Genomic DNA, 24,053 nt, shown 5'->3' with positions numbered 1-24,053 from the left:
TTACCCAATGGCCTCACCCCCATCACACACATACATAAGAGTGAACCTTCTTCTAGGCAGGCTCTTCACTCAGCTGCTACCTGGGTTGCTACAGGAACAGTGGCACATCTAGGATCCAAGTAGAAATGATTAGAAAACGGCTGAGCAATCACCCAGAAGACCAATGCCTGAGAAAGAAAGAGACTTCAGATTGTCCTCCTTTGCATTCCTCTTCTCGACCCTATTCTAAGAGCAGCTGCCTGCTTGTTGAGCCCTTCCCACTTCTCCACATCCAGTGACACACCAAAGTCATGCTGTTCATGACTGGTGGATGGGCTTCTGGGTCTCAGGAGTGTCTTTACAGGTGCTTCAGGGAACCATTGGCAGAAAGAGAGGATGGGAGACTCAGCTTGTGGGTTGGGAGAAATGGCCAGGATCAACTATTTTCTGTTATTCTCTGCAATTTCAGAGCCTCAGGAATGTCCTCAGACTGTGTTAGGGGAGCAAGAAGGAGAGTTCAGTCCCAAGCCCAATCCCCTACAATGGCGGATTTATTTTGGGAAGGGCTGTGCACAGCTACAGAGAGTATACTTTGACCTCCCTGCCAAGAAGGGCCAGGCTTGTTAATTGGTTCAAAAATAAGTGTGAATTATTTTTTATGATCACCTGATTTACTTGGAAATGAATGGACAAATCTTTAATCTCTAGGACTTTTCTGGGAGATCAATGGTCCAATCCTCTTCCATTCAGGATTCAGGTGACATCTCCTGAATGCTCTGCATAAAACAAAAATGGATTGGATGCCTGAAAAGTCTGTGAGTCGTGCTTGGCTCACTGTCTGTGTGCTGGTGATGAGCTTACCCTCCAAGATACCAAGCCCCCACTCACACTATTAAGAAATTACACTACCAGGGAACATGGGAAAGCCTTGTTTACATTTTATTTTCTCAGCTTGGACAGGATACAATGGTTCCAGGGGAGCTACATTCTTCTTCACCCTCTGTTTTCTGTTCTCTCCAAACCTTCTGTTCTAAAGTTCACCTGACCCTCCTGCTCCTGCATATTCTCCAAGTGTCACATACTCTCTGACCTTTGTCCCCAGTTTTCTGTCTTCCTTCAGCCTTCTCAGAGGCCTTCCCACCTTATCTTCCCACAGTCTTTATGGTGTCTCCCAGCCCTGTACTCTCTTGCTCATTATTTAGCCTATCTTCTCCTCTCAGATTTCTTGATTCTCCTACACTGACATAGACACCTGGATTTTTGTCCTGCTTATCTCAGCTATCCCCCTAGTCCTTAGACCTTATCTTTTTATTACTATGACTTTTATCTTTCTCTAACCTCCAATCTACTAGTTGATCATTCCATCTCAGCAAGTTCAGCCATCTCTGAGCTTACTACCCTTTACAGTGAGATCCCCCTCATATTCCCACTCCTTCACAGCCTCCACTTACCCCATCAGCCTGGCCTGGAGTCTGTATTTCTAACCTCCTGCCTTCTTATAAACCTCCTCCATGACTTCTCACCTCCCCTTGACTTTCATGTCTTCATGTAGCCTGCCATTATCAACCTGAGCCTACTGTTCTCAGACCCAAATGCTCTCCCTGAATTTTTCATCACTTGCTGACATTCAGCCTTTGCTCTCCAGACTCCTGCTTTGTCCCTAGGCTTATGCTCTCCTCTGGTGATATTCTAAGAGCCTCTGAATCTCCAACCTTCCATGTGAAGCATGTATGACTGCAGTTCCTTCAAGGCAAGGAAAAAGATCAAAAGCCTTAAAAGTGCCTATAAAGTACCCACTCTTCTCCACAAAAGTCCAAGTCCCAAACACAGCTCAAATTTCCAGAAAACCTTGTCACAAGAAAACATATAAATGGACCTCAAAGTGATTGTGCTTGGACTAAATATAAATATTGTGCTATATTTTTGTTTGTATCAGTGTGCATGAAGACAATCCTCTGTAGTTGTACTAAATACATGTTGGGAATGTTTAAAACAATCTTATGCAGTTACATCAAGAGGTTGCTAAGGAATTTTAGATAGTGACAATTAAATGGATGAAGTATCTTACATTTTATATTATATTATACTAATTATATTATATTATATTATTTGAAAAATTTATTTGCATACTCCTTTATTTATTGGTTTACATGTGCACCTGCATTTGTAAGCACATGTCAAAGTCTGAGGACTGTTTGCCAAGAATCAGTTCTTTCCTTCTATGATATGGGTCCTGGAGACTGAACTCAAGTTATCTGGCTTGGCATCAAGTGCATGTAACTTGATGATCTACCTTGTCAACCCAGAAGTTGTCCCTTTCTTAAAATTGGAAATGTGGGTGGAAATGTATTATCTCCATATGAGAAGAATTTTTTTGGAGGCATTTCTGCAAGTTGAATACACATACATTGGGTCGTTACATATCTATTGATCAGGAGCAGATCTCCAAGCCCATCACTGGCTCTTCCATGTTCTGACTCAACAGCATCCTGTGTTTCAGACACGTAACCAAATGGTCACTGAACCTCACACGGAAAACACTCTACACTGTGATTCCCGCATTCCGGTGGCTGTCACAGCAGACAGGGTCTTACACCATGGAGGAATCACACACACTTCATGAAAGTAGACACCATAGATGTAGCCAAATGATCTGTCTATGGACAGTGGATTCATTTTCATGAAGGTTCCGTTTGGACCCTTACATGTCCACTCCCTGCTCTTCTACCCCATTGCAAGACTTGTGTTCCTCTGAATAACAGGGATATTGCCAACCCCCTGACATTGCTTGGTGGGAATGTAACAGCGGCTTCACCAAATGTGCCTCTTCTGATGCTTTGCAAACAAAGTAAATGGATTAACCAGGACCTGGAGATGCTACAACACTCTCGCAGAAATAATCCCTCAGGACCGGAAACGTCTCAAACTTACCTCTTATAACATGGAGGAGACGATGCATGGCCTCAGAGAAACGTGTTGTTCCTGTGCTAATTGTTCATAAGAAATTCACAAGGTCTTTTCCTTGTTAAAAGATTAATATAAGAACTTCAAAAAGAGAAAGAGACAAAACGTAAGAAAATTGATACCATTTACTGTTCTTTTAGCACCCCTGGGTAACTCTTCCACCATCAGCACCAACTGGACTTTTGGTGCTCATTGTAGTCACTATTAACAGCAGGCCCCCAAATCCTCAACCATCTAGTCAATTATGTTTTGTTTCACAGGAATTAATTATCCTTTGGATCAACTGAGCTTCTTTAGAGCAGCATCACGTCCATGATTTGACTCATTCACTGAACCCAACGGTGAGTGTGATCGGGCTCCACAAGCTTGTATGTCCTGAGACCTCATCACAGCTGAATCTGTGATGACAGTGCCATGTAGGACATAAAACTCAGTCCCATAATGAAATCACCTGCTGAAACCAAAACAAATACTTGATCTATCAAAGCCCTTAGTTGTGGGGATGTTTCTAAATGTAGAAATCTTGCTCTTTGGCTGCTGTGGTTTTGGCTCATTATTCGAGTAAATAGAATCATGTCAACCGAAGACATGGCGGTTGGACTTAAAGACTAGAAAATAAAGATTCATTTTGCTGTTAGCATAAACCATCATGGATATGCCTTCATCCCCACCACCCAGCATTCCTATATTTCACTTGAAACACAACTATGTGCCTTTGTTAATACAGAGGCTGAACCCGAAAAGCATTCCTATGGCATAAAGTGAAAAATTAGTCATGGAGAAATGTTTCATCATATGCATGGCTTGAAAGACACTTCAGGTAATGCACGGCTTGAAAGACATGTCAAGTAAAGCATGTAGCACAAGCTGTTTACCATGTGCAGCTGCTAAACACTGCATTCAGGATCTTGGATCATGTGGCTTGAATTTGAGCACTGCTCATGTTGTTTTGATTTGACCGTATTACAGAAGTTTAATTTACAGAGTCATGGAGGTGGCTCTTTATGATTTATGGGGAGTTTCTGTGTTCAAAAAGAGTTTGACTTAACCTAAATATTATAAGGGTGTTCTATAAATATTCCCTAATTGATAATTATTCTGATCAATAGGTGTTTGATTTCATCTCTATTGACTACTTACATATTTGGATTTTCAATTTTCCCATTTTGTTTCTTTCGCCTTGTTTATATAATTGATTAAATCAAATTATTTTATATTGAGCCATGCTTGTATGTATGATGAATCATGCTCAGTGATGCTGAATGATATTTTTGCATATTATTGAATCCAGTTTGACAGTATTTGGAGTATTTATTTTTTATATATTTCCAAGGTCTGTAATTTTCTTTCTTTGATGAGTCTTTATGTGGTTTGGTGACTAAAGCTTTGTAAAAGAAAATTCTCACTGTTTTTGTTTTCTTTTTGTGGGATTATTTGAGGAATATTGGAATTAAATCTCCTTTGAAATTTTGATAAAATGCTGTGTTAAAACCATCTGGCTTTATTTTCTTTGAGGGGAGGATTTTCAATGAATTTTATATTCTCTTGGATACTAGTATTATTTAAGTCATTTTTCTTTTTTATTCATTAATTCTATAAAATATTATTATAGCTCACAAAATTTGTTACATAATAATATATCATGAAAACACGATTCTTTTTTCTTTTTCTGCCCATGTTTTCTCTCCTAACCACAGTTCGGCCATATTGTCACTTTTACACTACCCGTGAATTCCCATCGGAATGGAAGGGACTTATGGATTTTCATCGATCACAGTGGCCATTTATTAATAGTTTAGTGGAAGCCGAGTTAAAACCGTAGACCCTGATCACTTTTCAGTGGTGCCTCTGCCTCTCCTCAGTTGGAGGGTTGTGAGGAATTTCAGAAAGTGTGAAAGGGGAAAAATGAGTCATATGCAAATATTAAAAAAACCACGGAAACCTATGAACCGGCCTCAGGTGAGCCTGATCTGATTTACAGAGTCAGGGTTGAGAACCAAACAGGACTATGAATTTGTAGCAGAACCAGAGAGTCTGTCTTATTACCACACAAATTCATGCACAAGACTGACATACACTATTCTGAAACCTTAAGTTGTCATTCTAACCATAGAACTTCCCAACACACACACAGGGACACACACACATACACACACACATAGGCACACACATGCACACACCTACAAACAGACAAACGAACACACACAAGTAAGTACTGCCCAACACAGATAAGCATGCACAAACATACACACACAACATACACACACACACATAGTCACACACACATATACACAAACACATACACAAGCACTGCCCAACACTCACAAGCATGCACATACGTACACAGGCACATATACACACAAAGTCACATACACACAGGCACACACACAAGCACACACAAAAGAAACAGCCATTTTCTTTTTGATTTTGCTCTTCTGGGGGTGCAGATGCCAACATGCAAGCAGTCAAAAGGTTTCTGACCATGCATGTGAGAGCAGGCTGCTGCATGCTGTCTTGTGGCGGGGTGTTAAGTGTTGACATGCCAGCAACAAGCTGTGTTGACATGACTCATGGAAGCCATGAGGAATCTGGTCTTGGCATACCAAGTGGAGGTCTAGGAGCAGCTGGGCGGATAGCACCAGGCATATACTGGAATGGACAAGGTCTGGCTCCCTGGACACGCACACTTACACACTTGCACACTTGCCATGCTCTACATATACTGCTTAGAGAGCTGAGCCTGGTGCCCTTCTTTGAGCCAAGTTGAAGCCACAAAGAGTGGCTTCTGCAGGGCATGAGATTTTTCACAGAAAGTTCCACACCCTGGTATCTGGGAATCTGATGTTGCTTCATCTGCTCAGATCTGTTTTTAAGTTCTGTCTGCCGCTCCCCTGCTTTCTGAGCTTAACCAACAAAAATGTGTTTTCCAAAAATAAGATCATCATGCTTAATCTATACCCAACTGCTTTCATTGCATCCCATAGTTTCAGTTTGGTGTGCTCTCATTTTCATTAAAATTTGAAAATCCCTAAGATTTTATTTATTTCTTCCTTGAACATGGTATTGTTGAGTAGGGCATTGTTCATGTGTATGTGGTCTTTTCGATTTTTTTTTATTTTGAAGAGGAGACTTAGTCCATGGTTATTTGAGAGGGTGAATGGAATAATGTCAATTTTATTTTATTTTTTTAATAAATGTAGGTGCTCTTGTATTTGGAGCACAGTTCTTCACCTTGATAGAACTTTTCCTCTGATTAGTCAAAATTGTCCTTCCTTAACAATGTTGGTAACTTTTGGTTGAAAATTTATCTTATTTGGTATTAGAATAGCCACTCTAGATTGTTTCTTAGTACCATTTTTCCTTGAAATTTCTTCCTAACCTTTTACTCTGAGGTACTATTTGTGTTTGTTCCTGAGAGGAATTTCCAGTATGCAGCAAAATGTTGGACTCGGATTGTGTATACATTCTGATAATCTATGTCTCTTTATTGGGGAAATGAATCCAATGATGCTAAGAGATATCAAAGAACCATTATTGGTCACTGTTATTTTTATTGTTGAAGTAGAATTATGTTTGTGTGGTTTTCTTCTTTAGGGTTTTCACAAGTGATAGAAAAACACAAGGATTTGGGGGACTCTGAGACTTTTGCAAAAAGGCTCATTTGTATAATGTAAGACACTATAAACATAGAAATGGTTAAAGTGAAACTCATAGACTTTCCAGTCATTACTAAGCTCTGAGACTCAGCCTGTGCCTGACAAATAAAAACAGTGGCCTAGAATAAATCTCAAAAAAGCCAGATATACTGACTGATTGCCAACTTTCTAGAAAGACCTTCATAGGTTCCTGATGCATGGCATATTCAGTTCATGCTATAATAACACAATTCTGAGAAACAAAACAGGGGCACAACTCTTAAAAATTTGGAATGTATAAACAAAGTTCTAAACATGTAAAAGCACAGATTTAGTGGACAGGTTAAGCTATACAGTCCAAGCTGAGTATACCTCTTTTGCTATACTTTCTTTGTTTTGAATATTTGGTATTTTGACTATTTTATGTCAGAGGGAATTATATTTATCTGGTCTAATCTATTCCGAGTTCTGTAGATTTCTTGTATGTTTATGGTCATCTCTTAATTTAGGTTAGTGAATTAGCCTCTAAAATTTTATTCAAGATATTTAGTGACACTTTTATTTGAGAGTCTTTATTTTCTTCTACAACTATTATACTTTGGTTGACTCTTCTCATTGAGTCCTGGAATTACTAGATGCTTTAGGATAATGCTTTTAGATTTTTTCATTATCTCTGACTGATGTGCCAATGTTTACTGTGGTAACTTTTGTCCCTGAGAAACTCTCTTCCATCTCTTGCATTCCATTGATAATGCTTGTGTCTATGACTTCTAATCTCTTTCTGAGGTTTTCTATCTCCAGGGTTGTTTCTTTTTGTGATTATTTTTTTCTATTTTTGTTTCTAATTCCTTCACCTGTGTGGTTGTATTTTTCTATAGCTCTTTAACTGATTTTTCTGTTGCCTAATTAAGGTCTTCTACGTGTTTAATGGTTCTCATGTGTTTCTTCAACTTGTTTACTGGTTCTCATATAATTAATGTGCCTCTGGAAGACCTTCATCATCCTTATCATGCAGTTTGTTTTTATGTCCAAATCTTGCTTTTCTCGTGTGTTGGGCTGTCTCTTCCTTGTTGCTGTCATTTTCAGGTTGTGTTTGATTCCCTTGCTTAGTTACTAGCACTAAACTCTTAACATCTTGTTATCTTTGATGCCAGGTTTTCTTATTGTCTCTGAATTGTGTGTGTGTGTGTGTGTGTGTGTGTGTGTGTGTGTGTGTGTGTGTGTGTGTGTGTGAATGTGAGTGGTCCCTTCAAACTACTCCACATTAGAGAGGTAATCAAAATTTTGAAGCACAAAAAGTATATAGTCCTATTGAACTAACTGATATCAGTACACATTGATTTGTTTTCATTACGTTTTGTATATATCAACTAATCAGTAATATTTATGAGTGACAAATTTATTTTCAAGCTTTTTTTGTATACTTTTTACATGCTTGTTTGTCCTGAAGTATATGTATATGCTCTCTAGACACCAGAACATGTTAGATTGCCTCTAAATAATTGTATTACAATTTTAATGGAAATTATTTTGAATCTGTAAATTGCTTTTGGTAAGATAGTTAATTAACTATGTTAATCCTGCTCAGTCAGGATCATGGTAGATCTTTGCATCTTCTGATATCTTCCCCAGTTTCTTAATAGACATGAAGTTCCTGTTATATAGGTCTTTGGCTTGCTGGGTTAAAGTCATATGAGGAATTTTTTTTTAGGATTTTTGGGTATTATAAAAGAATTATTACCTTAAATCCTGTCTCAGCATATCATTTGCACAAATGAGGCCTACTGATTTTTCTTTTATTAATTTTTTGTGCAAGCATCTTGCTGAATGTGTTCATCAGCTGTGGAAGTTTTCTGGTAGAACTTGGAGGTCTGCTATTTATACTTTCAAGTCATCTGTGAACAATAATACTGTGCCTACTTTGTTCCAAATTGAATCCCTTAGATATTCTCATGTTGTCTTACTGCCCTTGTTAGAAAGTCAAGTTTGTCTTGCCTACATATTGTGCAGAGATAAAGATGGAACCAACAGTGAGGAAACAGCCCTCCAATGATTATCCCAAAGAGAGATACATTTCATGGGAGAGAGTCCACACTAGACCATATTAATGATATTGGCTACTCTTCTATGCTTGCATGTAGGAACCTAGCATTATTGTCTCCTGAGTCTTCATCCAGTAGAGTATAGAAACAGACTGATAAACATCATGTGGAGCCCAGGAAGCATTCTGGAAGTTAAACAGGGGCTATCTCAGTCTCTGTTCATTGATATTGGTACACTTTTCTTCTTCCTGGCCTCACTGGTTAGGCCTCAGCAGGAGAGGATATGACTAGACCTGCTGGGAATAGATGATCCAGGGTGGGGTGATACCCAGTGGACTCTGTTTCATTGAGGAGATAAGGAGGTAGTAATTAACATAAGGGAGAGAACCAATACAACAAAATAGCATGTGTTCCATGTTTTAAATGTTTTTCACTATTGCAATAAAAAACACTCACTACCTTAGCTATCATATTTTCTGGGGAGACATAATATTCATAATATTCATGCCTACTAATCTCAGATAAGAATCATGGTATATATATGTGTATGTGTGTGTGTGTGTGTGTGTGTGTGTGTGTGTGTGTGTGTGTGTGTGAAGAGCTGGAAATAGAGAGATTGAGAGATAGAGAGAGAGAGGGACTTATGTAGGAAGGGAGGTAGGGAGGGAGGGATCGAGGTAAGTAGGGAAGAAGGTGGAGAGAGAGAGAACTAAATTCCAACTTGGTGAATCAGTAAGTTTTATGGAGGTTATTTTCACAAAAACAGATGAGGTATTACAGGGGCAAAAATTACACAAAAGCAGCTTTATCTCCAATGTCCACCTCATCATTGGTGACAAGTCACTAGAGGTAGAAACCTGAAGAAAATTGACAGCACAACAATTGTATAGTGCCTTTTTCAAGTGACTAAGCTAATATAAACCTCTCCCAGGCATGGAGGTTTGAGCTGCAAAGGAAGAGTGGCATAATGGATATAATGGGTGGTTTGTGCTTATTCAGGGACTTCTTGGATGTATTATTAGTCGTTTCCCTTCGTACCTAATATTCCTGAAGATTACTGAATGATGGAATGTTTTAGTCTCAGAGGAAACCACTGACCTTGGCAGCTCAAAACCATTATGTCTTACTCTCTTGGTTGTATCAGAATTCTACCATAGTATCTGAATTTATATTACTTCATTTTGATTTTCTTATGTTCAAACTGTAAGTAATGATTCTACCTGTTGTGAAAGCCCCTTACATATTTATTGGCCTAGTAAATGAATATGTTCCCTTCAACTTGTGTTGTATTTATAAATTTATAAAGCAGTTTATAAATAGTGAGTGTAAATCATGTTAGAAGAAATTTTATACAAGATAGTTCATAACACTTGAGCATCTAAAATAATAGACCCAGAAGTTAAACCAAGATTATGGTATAGTACAATATCCTAACATATGCTCTACAACTCTATTAGGAACTAGAGACATTACTGTGATGATGTCAAAATGGGGACTGATTGTTCTATAAAGAAATATCATGAAAATTTATTCCTGTGACTGATGGATACAATAGAGGAGCAAAAGAAGTGGCTAAAATATAGTGCAAAGATCATATTGTCAACCTAATGTATGTCCAATAAAATATGAGAAAAATAAGAACTGTCATTATTCTAAATTTTTACATCTCTAGAAATCCAACATCATGATATATGTATAGGAGGAGTAGACAGTAATGTGTATGAATGAGACAAAATTTGTGGACAGTAGTGACTAGGGTTGAAATAAGAAGAGTTGAGACAGGAATATGTGCAAGAAGTCTATTGTAAAGGAGAGTTACTTTATATTCAAGGACTTGCAGATTGTGTTACTGTTAAAACAATCTTTTCTAGAAAGGCTGGATCATTACAAAGACAAACCTAGGTGCACAACAAATATTTTTTAGAAAGGCCAATAAATCACACAATTTTAAAGTATCAAAAAAGTCACAGAGTATAAAAACTAGTGTTTTAGTCATTTTATTTGAGATGCAATTCATGAAACAAGTTTGAGGGAGCAGGAAAGGGGAGTAAAGGGGAGGATATAAGGTTAGCAATGTAAATGTTCAGAATAACCAATAAAATTTGAAAAATGTCAAACATAACAAATTTTTTTTCTTAAAAAATTTTATTAATTTGCAAAGCAGAACTTTAACACAAATTTAAATATCAGTAACAAGGTCACAAAACGGTTCCAAAATGTCTGTAATGGGAGGATTATATATCCTTATAACTAAGTCACCCATCCATGCCTACATTAGTACATTAGATAAATCTACAAGTCAGCAGCCCATCGAAGAGCTAGCAGTTCCATTATTGGATCTTTCCTGTTACAAAAACTTGCTAATATTTTGGGTATCAGCTCTTTATCAGATGGAAACTACAAACTAAACTTTTAAAATTTGTTAAAGAATGACTAAAATACTGTAACTAATTTGGTTTCAAAAACTCTGGGTATACAACTGAGATAAAACACTAAGAATTATAATTATGGCATTGACAAAACTCTTTTATATTTATGATTTTGGTATTAATATACATATTTAAATTTCCAAAGTCCATCTCATCATACAAATAAACATTGAGACCAAACTTTCACTGGTCTCATAATCCACTCACGTTAGACTAAATTCACTTTCATTCATGTCCCAAATTTGCACCTGTGGGGCAGATATAGCACACATTTATAGGGAAAATATAGGGAGTTGGTTATTCCTTTTTATGCAGTTTTCATTCCTATTTCTATCTTTCCTCAAGTCTTTTTTTCTTTTCCTTTTTTCTACTTCTCACACACCAGCATCTCTATCTTTACAACACCAAATGGAATATTTCATGTAATAGAGAGATTTTGTTTAAGATTTACTCCATTTTAAATTTATTTTCTAAATAAACACAGATAGAAGAACAAATGTTAAGCATTTTTACATAAATGTATAAGAATACATTTTAGTAAGTGCTTTGCTTAGTAAGTGCTTTGCTTTTTTTTTTAAGGTTTGATATTCTGCATTAAGGTCTTAATAGTTACAATGAGCAAAAAGTACATGTAAATCAGGATGTAACGCAGAAGTAGTCAAAGTTTTCTTGGTGTGTGAGGATTGAGTATAATGTTTTATTTTTGTTTCTTGAATTTCACAGTCTGTGAGTTTTTTCTGGGGTAGGCTTAGCTTTCTGGGGTTAGTATCCCATTATCAATGACTGCATATTATGTCTGTTCTTTTGGGACTGGGTTATCTCACTAAGGTTGCTATTCTCTAGATACAACCATTTTCTTAAGAATTTGGTTAAGTCATTGTTTCTGATAGCTGAGTAGTACTTCATTGATTAAATGTACCACAATTTTTTGTATCCATTCATCTACTTAAAGGCATCTGGGTTCTTTCCAGCTTCTGGCTAACATAAATAGTGCTGCTATGAACATTGTGGTGCATGCGTCTTTGCTGTATATTGGAGTGCCTCTGGGGTATATGCCCAGAAGTGGAATAGCTGGATTTTCAGGTAGTACTATGTCCAGTTTTCTGAGGAATTGCCTGACTGATTTCCAGAGTTGTTTTATCAGTTTACAACCCCACCAACAGTGGAAAAGTGTTCCTCTTTCTGCACAGCCTCTCCTGCATCTGTTGTCATCTGACATTTGGATCTTGGCCAATCTGACTGGTGTGATGTGGAATCACAGGGTTGTTATGATTTGCATTTGCCTGATGGCTATGGATGTCCAGCACTTCCTAGATGTTTCTCAGTTATTGGATTTTCCTCAATTGAGAACATTTTGTTTAGCTCTGTACTGCATTGTTAATAGGGTTGTTGGATTATCTGGTGTCTAGCTTTTTCTGTTCTTTGTATACCTTGGATATTAGGCCTCTATCTGATGTGGAGTTGGTTATGATCTTTTCCCATTCTGTTGGCTGCAGTTTTATTTTCTTGACACTGTCCTAAGCCTTACAGAAACTTGCAATCTCATTAAGTTTCATTTGTTAATCTTTGACCTATGAGTAGGGGACATTGGTGTTTTGTTCAGAAAATTATTTTCCTATGCCTAAGAATTCTAAGTTTTTCCCTATTTTCTCATCTAATAGTTTCAGTGTATCTGGTTTAATGTGGATATATTTGATCCACTTACACTTAAGCATTGTACAAAGCGATAAGAAAGGGTCTATTTTCATTCTTCTGCATGCTGAGTGCCAGTTGGACCAATACCATTTGTTGAATAAGCTGTCATTTTTCCATTGAATATTTACAGGTCCTTGGTCAAAAATCAGGTGACCCTATATATGGGGCCTCATTACAGGGTCTTCTATTCTATTCCATTGACCTATGTGCCTATTTCTGTACCAGTCCCACACAGTTCTCATCAGAATTGCCTTGTACTATAGCTTGAGGTCAGGGATAGTGATTCTCGCAGATGTTTTCTTGTTTTTGAGGATGGATTTCGCTTTTCTAAGTCTTTTGTTATTCCAGGTGAAATCGCACATTTCTATTTCCAACTCAATAAAGAACTACATTAGAATTTTGATGGGGATATCATTGAATCTGTAGATTGCTTTCGGTAAGATGGTCATTTTTAGAATGTTGATCCTTCCATTCCATGAGCATGGGAGATCTTTCCATTTTCTGAGACTTTCCTTGATATCCTTCTTTAGAGGTTTGAAGTTCTTGTCATACAGGTCCTTCACTTACTTAGTTGGAGGCACACCAAAGTATTTCTTTGTTTTTGTGACTATTGTAGAGGATATCGGTTTCCTAATTTTTTTTCTCCACATGTTTGTCCTCTGAATACAGGAAGGCTACTGATTTGTTTGAAGTAATTTAATATCCAGCCACTTTGCTGAATGATTATCAGCTGTAGTAGTTCTCTGGTGGAATTTGTGGGATCACTTACGAAAAACTATCATGTCATCTACAAAAAGTTTTTAGCTTCTGAATGTGACAATTTACATTTCACAGAAAACCCTTCATTATTTATAGCTTCAATGTATCTTCAGTTGATTAAAATGATATCAGCAATCCTCTCTTATTAGTAAAAATCTCAAATGGCAAGCAATAGATAAGAAAGTATCATAGTTTGGTATAGTGTCAATACTTAGAGTCAGGTTACTCTGTAGGAGATAACACTGTAGTTCTTTTCCTGAGGAAGATGGGAAGGCAGAGGCAGATGTAGAGACAAAAGTGTGTGCACAAGGTACAGAAGCTCTGCATTCAGTACATGATTTTGGTCCCTTTTTCACAACATGGTTATTTTCTTGTACATTTAACTAGTTAGGCTTTTGATAAAACACAGTGCTACACAATATGTGTATATATATATATATATATATATATTTGTAAGAAATTGGCTAAAGATTCTTCTTAAATTTTCAAAAATATCTGTAGTTTTAATATAAAGTCTCTTCATGTGCACATTTTCATAGACTAATATATACATAGAACGTTAGTTCAGAGATGTTCCTGTTAAGCTTTATTATTACCTAGATCTGACATTGCCTTTATAAATACTCAGCGAAGCAAACAAAGATACTCTAACTTATGGATCATATCCAAGATTATGTAGAAAGAACAAAAGCAGCAATCCATAGAAGACAGTGAGGTGAGCCCTTTACTATCTTTTGCTTTTTGTTGTAGATGTTTGAAAAACACTGGAAGCAGACATGAGGTTATCTGTATATTGTCCAAGAACTTGATTTTCTGATTTTAGCTTCAGGTTTACTTCCTCAACTGCATCTACTCTTGCAGAAAGATTTTCAAGTTTGTGTTGTAGTTCAAAATGCTGATTGAGAAGTTGAGTCTTTCTTCCAGTTCCACATGATTTTCAGCATAAACTGCATCCATATCAGCATTCATCACTTTGGGAACATACATTGAGCTCTTGAAAGCAAACTCCTTAGTGAAGGGTCTTGCATCTACAGCACATGGAGGAGGTGGGATAGGTAGCCAACTTACATTAAATTAAAGAGGAAAAGTTCAGTATACAGTGTATGGAACTTAGATTTAAAAATCTGGTATTGAAACGGGATCAGTTGAGATTTCCCTATGCAAATAAATAGATGTGAGGATCACATGGTCCACTTTCAAACTCTAAATGTTACTTTGTTTGTTCATTTGATTGTAATCTTCAGGCAACAGTAAAATCTACTTGTTGACAGAGGTGTCCATAGAAACAATAAACAAATTTCAGGAAAAATAGTTTTTGAACAGTCAGTTTGTACTGGTGAATGATGCTTGGGAGTGAGACTTCAGATGCTGCTTGAGGTAACAGGTTCTGGAATAGCTTTTGTTGCAGAGGGGACAAGCATGGGGCCTCTCACCACTGTGCTTTTTTTATGTGTCTTTTTAGATCTGTTTATCGGTAGAATGTCCATTTGCAGCTGGCACATTGCACTCATAACTCCTCTTTCCAGTGTGTTTCTTCATGTGGTCTTTGAGGTGGTGAGCCTTTGTGTAAGATTTCCCACAATCTGGGTAGGAACATGAGTAGCGCTTCAAAGGTTGAGTGTTGATTGGAGAGACAGGGCTCAGTGTCTGCAGGTCTGCGATCAACTGTGGACCTTTGCTTGAACCAAATAAGAAGCTGAAGAGCTTGCCTGAGGTTTCCTTTGAAAAGAAGGGTAACTTGAAGGATTTGAGGATTCACCTACATATGGGGCTTGGTTACTAATTAAAGTCACATGATGATCAATGCTTTGCACAACATTGGGTGTTTCATTGCTACTTGGGTAGACATTAGGATCAAGAGAGGTTCTCGAATGATCCAAGGAGAATGACTCTTCAGAACTTGGACTTCTCTCTTGATGCCAAGCTAAGTGTTCTTGTATAGGACATGAAGTTACCTGAAGACAAAGTCTTTCTTCCACATCAGGTGTTAAATTCACACTTGGGGAAGCATCAGAATCAAAAGAGGCCATTATGTCATCCAAGAAGGAAGACTCTTCAGAAAAGGGACTTGTCTCTGGGTGCCAAGCCATGTTGACTTGGTTACTAAGTGAAGTCACTTGAGGATCAAGGCTTTCTTCAACTTTGGGGGTTCCATGCAAACTTTGGGAAGCATCAAAATCAAGAAAGGCAATTATGTCATCCAAAAAGAAAGACTCTTCAGAACTGGGACTTGTCTCTGGGTGACAATCTAGGATGGCTGGGTTACTAAGTGAGGTCACCTGAGGATCAAAGTTTTCTTCAACATTGGGGGATCCATTCAAACTTGAGGAAACATCAGAATCAAGAAAGACTATTATCTCATCCAAGAAAAAAGACTCTTCAGAACTGGGACTTGTCTCTGTGTGACAAGGTTGGTTGGCTGGCTTACTAAGTGAAGTCACTTGAGCATTTTGGCTTTCTTCAATACTGGTAGTTCCATTCAGATATAGGGAAGCATTAGAATCAGGAAAGGCTATTATCTCATCCAAGGAGAATGTCTCTTCAGGACTGGGACTTGTCTCTGGGTGACAAGCTAGGTGGTATTCCTTACTAAGTGAAGTCACCTGAGCATTTTGGCTTTCTTCAATACTGGTAGTTCCATTCAGATTTAGGGAAGCATTAGAATCAGGAAAGGTTATTATCTCATCCAAGGAGAATGCCTCTTCAGGACTGGGACTTGTCTCTGGGTGACAAGATAGGTTGTCTTCCTTACTAAGTGAAGTCACCTGAGGATCAATGCTTTTTTCAACATTAGCTTTTCCATTCAGACTTGGATGGATATTTGGATCCACAGAGGTTCTCATGCGATCCAAGGAGAACAAAACGTCAGAACTGGGTTTGTCTCTGGATGCCAAGCTAGGTGGTCTTGACCAATATGTGAAATCATTTGAGATTCATGGCTTTTTTCAACATTAGGTGTTCCATTCAGTCTTGGGTGGATATTTGGATCCACAGAGGTTCTCATCTGATCCAAGGAGAATAACTCTTTAGAACTGGTTCTTGTCTCTGGATCCCAAGCTATGTGGTCTTGATTACAAAATGAATTCACCTGAGGATCCAGCCTTTTTTCAACATTTGGTGTTCCATTCAGACATGGGTAGACATTTGGATCAGAGGACCTCATCTGATGCAAGTAGCATGACACTTTAGAAATGGGATAATTCTGTGGATGCCAAGTCATATTTTCTTCTGCATTGGATGTTGCCCTCTTAGACCCATGAAAATTTGGGCCAAAACTGGTGTTTGGCATCTGAGAACCATAGAAAGTCTGGCCACCAATTGGATTTGTCACCCAGTGACTGACCATCAAATCCTGATCACATCTGTGTCCTGATAACTGATACCCAGAGAGAAAGTGCTCACCACAGACCAGTTATCCTGACATCTGTAGACATTCTGACCACGGAAGGATGACTTCTGGTAGTAGAGCTCATGTGGTCATGGTTATCTCTCACCGGAGTCTCATAAAAAGCCTGATATACATTAGAAGGTATCATCAGATCTGCATTGAATCTATTATTAGCTACTAAATTCCTCTGCTGATACTTAAAAGAACTCTGTTCAGAAAAATAGTCCAGGGAGCGATCTACATTTGAATTCTGGTCTGCATGGCTTCCAGAGGGAGCAGCATGATGATTACCAAAGGGAATCCTCTGACTCTCATTCAAGGCTGCATTTTGGATCACAAGAGTCTTGTCAAAGTTGACTGTCTTCATCCAGTGTCCTTCAATGTAGAGAGATTCCCTAGCTTCAAGGACAGCTTTATTATGGGCATGAGGTTGGCATATCTTTGGTGTGTTGTTGAGCTCCTTAAGCTGAGGGTCTTCCGGGCATTTTTTCTGCTGAAGAGACACAGCTATCTGATTCACAGTGGAAGTCTCACTTGGCTCTCCAGTTTTTCCTGGGTTTGCTGTGGAGTTCAGAGTACAGGTTATCTCAGGTGTGCTAGAGTATGCAGATGCCATCACTGTTGGTTTCCAGGCAAGCATCTCTGAGCTCTGACCTGAGACAGGCTGGCTGGACTCCACAGGGAAAGGCTGGGGATTACACCTCCCTGGCTGGAATGCACCTGTGGATTCTTCCATGTCTATGCAGGCTTCACAAATGGCCTGGGGACTCTTCAAGTTCCTGCACTGTTGGGAGAAAAATCAACATCTGTTTAAACTAGGTATTCCGTGGTAGAGATTAAAGTTCTTGAGAATACTCAAACTCGGCGGACAGGCAGAACTTAAATGGTAGACACAAGAAGGCATAAAATGTTCTCTGGAGATTAGGGATTCACAACTTTAAGGGCTCTGATGAAGGTGGGATGGGCAAACAAAAGCTTCATTACTCTGGGATCTCCTTTTATAAAGCTAGGCCTGATATGTTCAGAACTTCTGAGTCTATGATTTCATAAGACATATGTTTCCACATGTAGGCCCCCATACTTAGAAGACATGTTTAAATATCTCACCCCAGTCTCTTAGACTTTAGAAGATGCTCTCATTAAGTAAACTCTTAGGAACTGTGTATGTTAGCTTGCCTCTGATTTACTTTATAAACAATATACAGTTACATGGTTGCATTCATCAACTTTAGAAGAGAATGTGGAACAGGATTTGTTGGTGGGACTGGTGGGTTTTTACAGGAGCAGTAGGTCATGTGTGGTTTGTTTAGAATGAAGAGAGTGAATGAAAAGAAACTTGTGGGATGATGAAACCTCTTGCTGTGGAGACTTATAGAGTACAAGAGGTTAATCTTTGTAATGGTGGATACAGAATCTGGTGTGATTATTTTTTTGCAATGCTACAATCTGTTGTGTCCTTTTGGTATGGGATCCCATCCATTTTCTCAAATATTATAGATAAATGCTAAGAGAGGGTTTCACTCTCAGCACACTGACAATAGGAACCAGTTACCCAGAATGGTATCCACATAGTTCATGGATCCTGGATAGATCCTGATGGTGGTAAAGGTTGATGAAATGAGACAAAAATCTTATTTTAAATTTTAAAAGCAAATAGTGAAAACAAATGTTTAAGAAAGGAAGATGGAATGAAAGAATGACAAAAACAAGAAAAGAAATAATACAAATGGAGAAATAATATCATCATCATCATGAGACACAACATGTAGTATTGTAACAAAAGTTAAGTTGTTTGGATGGATAGTTGCACTCTGAAAATTAATTTAAAAAGCTGTAAGATAGGAGATCAAAATTTCTTAAACCTTTTCACCAATTAAAAACCATTTGAAAAAAAAACACTCTGGATTTGTGAAGGCATCATTCCGTAGGCATCACTTATTAAAACACATACAAGGTGTCCAGATCAACATCCAGCCTCTCTTCTATCCCAGAGAAGTGGGAAATCATTCCTCCCATGAAGATTTACAGGAAGTTACAGGACAACTCATTTTTACAGAAGACATTTATACTTCAATCTGGTCTCATAATCTTTATCTTTTGTCTCTAACTCTTGCTTGCAGAAATTAAAAATACTTGCCATAATATAGGCCAAGGATTCTCTTTCTTTGTATTGCCATAACGTATAGCTGCAGGCTACTTCCTAATTAATACCATACCACATAACATATTCAGTTTTTAAATAATTTATATTTTGATATTTATGGTTTTCAACTAAGAACATTTACAACAACCACAATTAGAATACTATGGTAAGACAATAAAATCAGTCACAACAATCCTAACTATCTCTTAAGATCAATGCCCTTGCCATTCAGCTGCATAAGGAAGAATTTTTAGAAAATAAAGTAGAGAAGAGCTTAAAACATGTAGGCACAGGGGAAAGATTTCTCAACAGAAAACAAATATATTATACTCTAAGATCAAGAATCAACAATTGGGACCTCATAAAATTGCAAAGTTTCTGGAGGCTAAGCATATTATCAAGAAGACAAAATGTCCAACAACAGATTGAGGAAGTATGTTTAATACTTCTGCAACTGATGGAGGGCTAATATACAATATATACAAAGAGCTCAGGAAGTTAGACTCCAGAGAATCAAATATTTATATATAAAAATGGTATACAGAGCCCAACAAAGAATTCTCAGCTGAGAAATTCCAAATAGCTATGAAGCACCCAAAGAAATTATAAATATGTCTAGTTATCAGGTAAATGTAAATCTAAACAACCCTGAGAATACACCTTATTTTAATGAGAATGACTAAGGTCAAAAATCAGGTGACAGAAGATGCTGGCAAGAATGTGGAGAGATAAGAAAACTTCTTGAGTGTTGGTGGGATTGTAAGCTGGTACAACCACTTTGTAAAACAGTCTGGTGGTTTCGCAGAAAATTGAACATAGTGCTACCTGAAAACCCAGCTATTCCACTCCTAGACATATAGCCCAAAGATGTTCCATCATATGACAAGCACACATGCTCCACCATGTTCTAGCAGCCTTATTTATGATAGCCAGAAGCTGGAAAGAACCCAGATGTTTAAAAAAAATAAGGGATAAAGGATGAATGGTACATTTATAAATTAGAAACAATGACTTCATGAAACACCTAGGCAAATATATGGGTCGAGATAATATTGTGAGTACCCGACTCACAAAAACACACACATGGAATGCACTCACTGTGAAGCAAATACTAGCCACAGAAAACTTTGAGTACCCCAGAAACAACTGACAGACCTTATGATGTGCAAAGAAGAAGGAAGGCCAAAATGCCAAACCTCAGTCCTGTTTAGTAGAAAGAACAAAACACTTTAGATAGGAAATACAAGGGAAAATAGAGGAATAGGGAACAAAGAAAAATCATTCAGAGACTTCTTTAAATGGGGATCCACCCCATATAAAGCCACCAATCCCTAGCTCTATTGCTGATGCACAAAGTGCTTAGAAGCAAGAAACATATAGAGATGCCTCCTCTGGGTCTCTGCCAGAGTTAAATGCATACAGCTGAGCATGTTAGCATCTAACCATCAGAGTGAACTTGGGGACCCCAATGAAGGTGCTAAAGAAAAGCCTGAAGGAGCTAAAAGGGGTTGCAACTGCATGGGAAAACAATGTGATCAACCAACCAAACCCTACACAACCCCCAGGTACTATAACACTGACCACTGAGAACACATTGAGAAAACTATGGTTACAGTTGCATATGTAGCTGAACCTAGCAGTATGTGGCATTAATTTGAGAAGAGGTCTTTGGTTCAGGGAGAACATGTTTCCCCAATGTAGGGAAATGCCAAAACACTGGGGTTCAGAGGGCTGGAAGGGAGCAAGGTGAAGTAAGAGCATACCATTATAAATATCAAAACAAAGAGTATGTAATAAGAAAGGAAAAGAAGAACCAATAAGAAAGAAGAATTCCCATGTCGGGTCAGGGTCTGGTCATTGGCACTTTGCTACATGTTCCAGTCATCCAACTCTATTCTGAGCAAATAGTGACATATCTTTGAAAACCATCCCTTAGTCAGACTATTAGACTCCACAAGAAACTGACTTTCTCAGATCAAAAAATTGCCCTCTCTCAACAGTGGTCAACTCCAACTCTAAATGTACTGCCCACAGGTGTGGCAGATCAACTCCACAAGGAACAGTATTTTAAAATGTTTTTTCGACACCTGGCTTCACAAATTTTTTTCCCCTATACTGCTCAAGCATTGTGCTAATCATTGTTGACTTAGCCTTGTGTAGCCCCTTCCTCCTTCCCTGGGAATGATAGGACTCACAGGGATATGTTCTTAAGCATTCCAATGCCAAGGCAAGGGGTGGCTCCCACCCTGTCTCTTAAGATACAACAGAAATACCATAAAAACTCTAATTATGGGGCTTAGAATTCCATTCCAAAATATTAAAGGAAAGTCCCACATAAACTGTATATGGATTTTTTATGAACTTCTAAATTCATGCCTATAGCATAAGTTAAGCTTGTGATCATTAAATAAATTTATGAAACCACAATAAAATTCACAGACCGTATGGAGATGAAGAAGAAATTATGGAAGCTTCATTCTAACTTAGAAGAAGGAACTTAGAAGACCTACTTAAAAGTAAGGCCAGAGCCTTTCTGAAACCAACACAGATGCTTATAACCAGCCATCAGACTGAGTACTGGGACCCCATTGGAGGAGTTATGAAATGTCCTAAAAGAGTTGAAGAAGTTTGCAACCCCGTTGTAAGAACAATAATACCAACCAGCCTGACTGTTCAGAGCTCCAAGTGAATAAACCACCCACCAAAGAGCAAATATGGAGGAAGAAAGCAAGGTTCCTGCTGCATGTAGCAGAACATGACCTTACTATTGATTTAAGGGGAAGCCCTTGGTCCAGTATAGACTCGATGACCTTGTGTAGGGAAACCTTAGGGTGGTTAGGTAGAACTCTCGTAGAAACAACTTGATGTAGATGGAATGAAGGTTTGTGTAGAGGAAACCAGGAAAGAACATATAGATGAAAGTTAAATGAATAAAATATCCCATAAAAATAAAATTATGAAATTAATTTTTCTCTATATGTATGTCAAAAAAAAAATTTTTGGATGTACTTACGGTTCTCAGTCCTGTACACTCACAATGGCAAGCTGAGGATGAAAAGTCCCAAAGAATTGTAGTTTTGAGTATTGGAACACAGATTGGTACAGCTGGTCTAATCTAGAGGCTGGAAACTGGAATGGAACAGCTGGTGCCAGTACCTGTGTAGGGACAGACTTGTGAACAAGCTGAGGACAAGCTGACAAGTAGGCACTCCTTCCTGCTTCCACGGACTTATATAGGCCTCCAGCGGAAGGTGTATCCTGGATTAAAGTATGTCTTCCTGTCACGTGTTCTTGGTCACCAACCAATTAACAAAATTCAACCAGTCACTATCTCACACGTGTGTCCATCTTGTGTAGATCTTTTGGCATTCTAGGTATTTTCAAGTGGACAAAAAAGGGAAACTTGTTGGAAATCACAACCTTGACCTCAGAAAAATGTGGTTTTCGTGTCCTAAAACACATTAAAAGTAGGGGACAACATAGTGTATCCTGATTTCATTTCAGAAATTATTTATCAGATGGATGAATACCTAAGTTTGACCAAGTGGACTTGCAAATGATCTCTTAATTTTACTTACCTCCTGCATTTGCCAGGCTTCTCTAGAGGACCAACACTTTCACAGTGAATCTTTCTATATATGTAAGTAGGCAGAGATTTAGTATAATGGCTTACTGGTTGAGGTAGCTCAGCAACCCGTATCAAACAGAGCATAGCTCCAATCACTAGACTACTCCAAATATGATGAGAGTTTCAAGGTTTTATATAAAAACAAGACCAGCAGTTCTGGATTATTTCCCCAACAAACCTGGTTAAAAAGTCAGTGTTTGCCTCAAAACTGTCAATGCAGAGGGAAGCAGATATTAAGTTTATGATATGACTCCCAGCATCACCCAATTATGTTAAAGGCCACAGTAGTATTCCAAGTAGATGTTTGTACCCATCCATTCTAATCAATGCTTTCTATAAAACATTATTCCAGTAGATATTTGGGGTTGCACTACAATACAAACTATCCTGCCTTACAATTGTAAATGTGGTCATGAGATAGCTTGAATAAGGACCTAGCTGTGAGTTGCATAATATCAATTCTGTCTGGTTTTCAGGAGATCACAAATATTTCCCTGGCACTATAGCTTCTTGAGTTCTCTTTGTACCTTTGATACTATGTCCAAATGGTAATATGTGCCTTTTATCCCAACTCTCAGAAGACAAATTGGTAGATTTCTATGTTCTATGTCAGCCTAAGAATGAGCCAGTTCTACTTAAAAAAAAAAATGATTTGGTCGAGGAATGATGACACACGCCTTAAATCCCAGAACTCTGTAATTGAGCATTCAGATCCTTCAGTTGAAAATTACACAGAAAAGGCCAAGACAGCTAATACTAAACAGGGAATGACTTAATAGAATAAGGGAGACAAGTACCATGCCCAGGAAGCAGAATCATTTGGGAGCAATGGCCTTGTACCTCTGGCTTTAAAGTCAAGAACCAAAGGGATTGCAGATTCTGGCTAGCTGGAGATAGGATATCAATGGAGATAAGAATAGACCGTTTTACTATGAAGAAATATTCTGATAAGTGATTTCTGAGGACATAAAATTGTTGTGTTCCAGAATTAACTGAGTCTGTACCTAGCCCTACAGGGAAATTAATTATTTATAGGTATCACCCAGGTGGTAATGATTTTTAAGGCATTTAAGGATCAAGGAGTTTTGATCCAACAATTACTGGAGAAATTACACAAACACAGATCTCACTCAGCCAAATAGTTACTTTGAATTCACACCCTAATACTGTTCACATCAATGATGCAGCTCATGTTTTTGAATATGCCTATATGATAGAGAGTAGAATAGAGTGACTAGGGAGTGTGAATATTAGCTGTGACCTTGTTGAAGTAGTTGAAGATTTATTCAAGGTAGTGTTTCACTATCATTGTGTGCTTTGATGATCCAATGCTGTGGCTCCACCCCATGCAGAATGAGAGGGCTCCCTTGGCTCCCTTTGTATCAAGCAGT

At 38.1% G+C, this 24,053-nt stretch overlaps 1 pseudogene across 1 annotated transcript; it reads right to left on the bottom strand.

Moving 5' to 3' along the window:
• Positions 1-14,230: 14,230 nt before the first annotated feature.
• On the bottom strand, positions 14,231-14,490 carry LOC308415190 (short coiled-coil protein-like; annotated as a pseudogene). Its single transcript has one exon. The product of its transcript is annotated as a short coiled-coil protein-like (transcript).
• Between the last annotated feature and the right edge of the window lie 9,563 nt (positions 14,491-24,053).

Source organism: Micromys minutus, assembly GCF_963924665.1.
Source record: "Micromys minutus genome assembly, chromosome: X".
NCBI classification, from domain to species: domain Eukaryota; kingdom Metazoa; phylum Chordata; class Mammalia; order Rodentia; family Muridae; genus Micromys; species Micromys minutus.
This window is presented reverse-complemented; position numbering and strand designations above follow the sequence as displayed.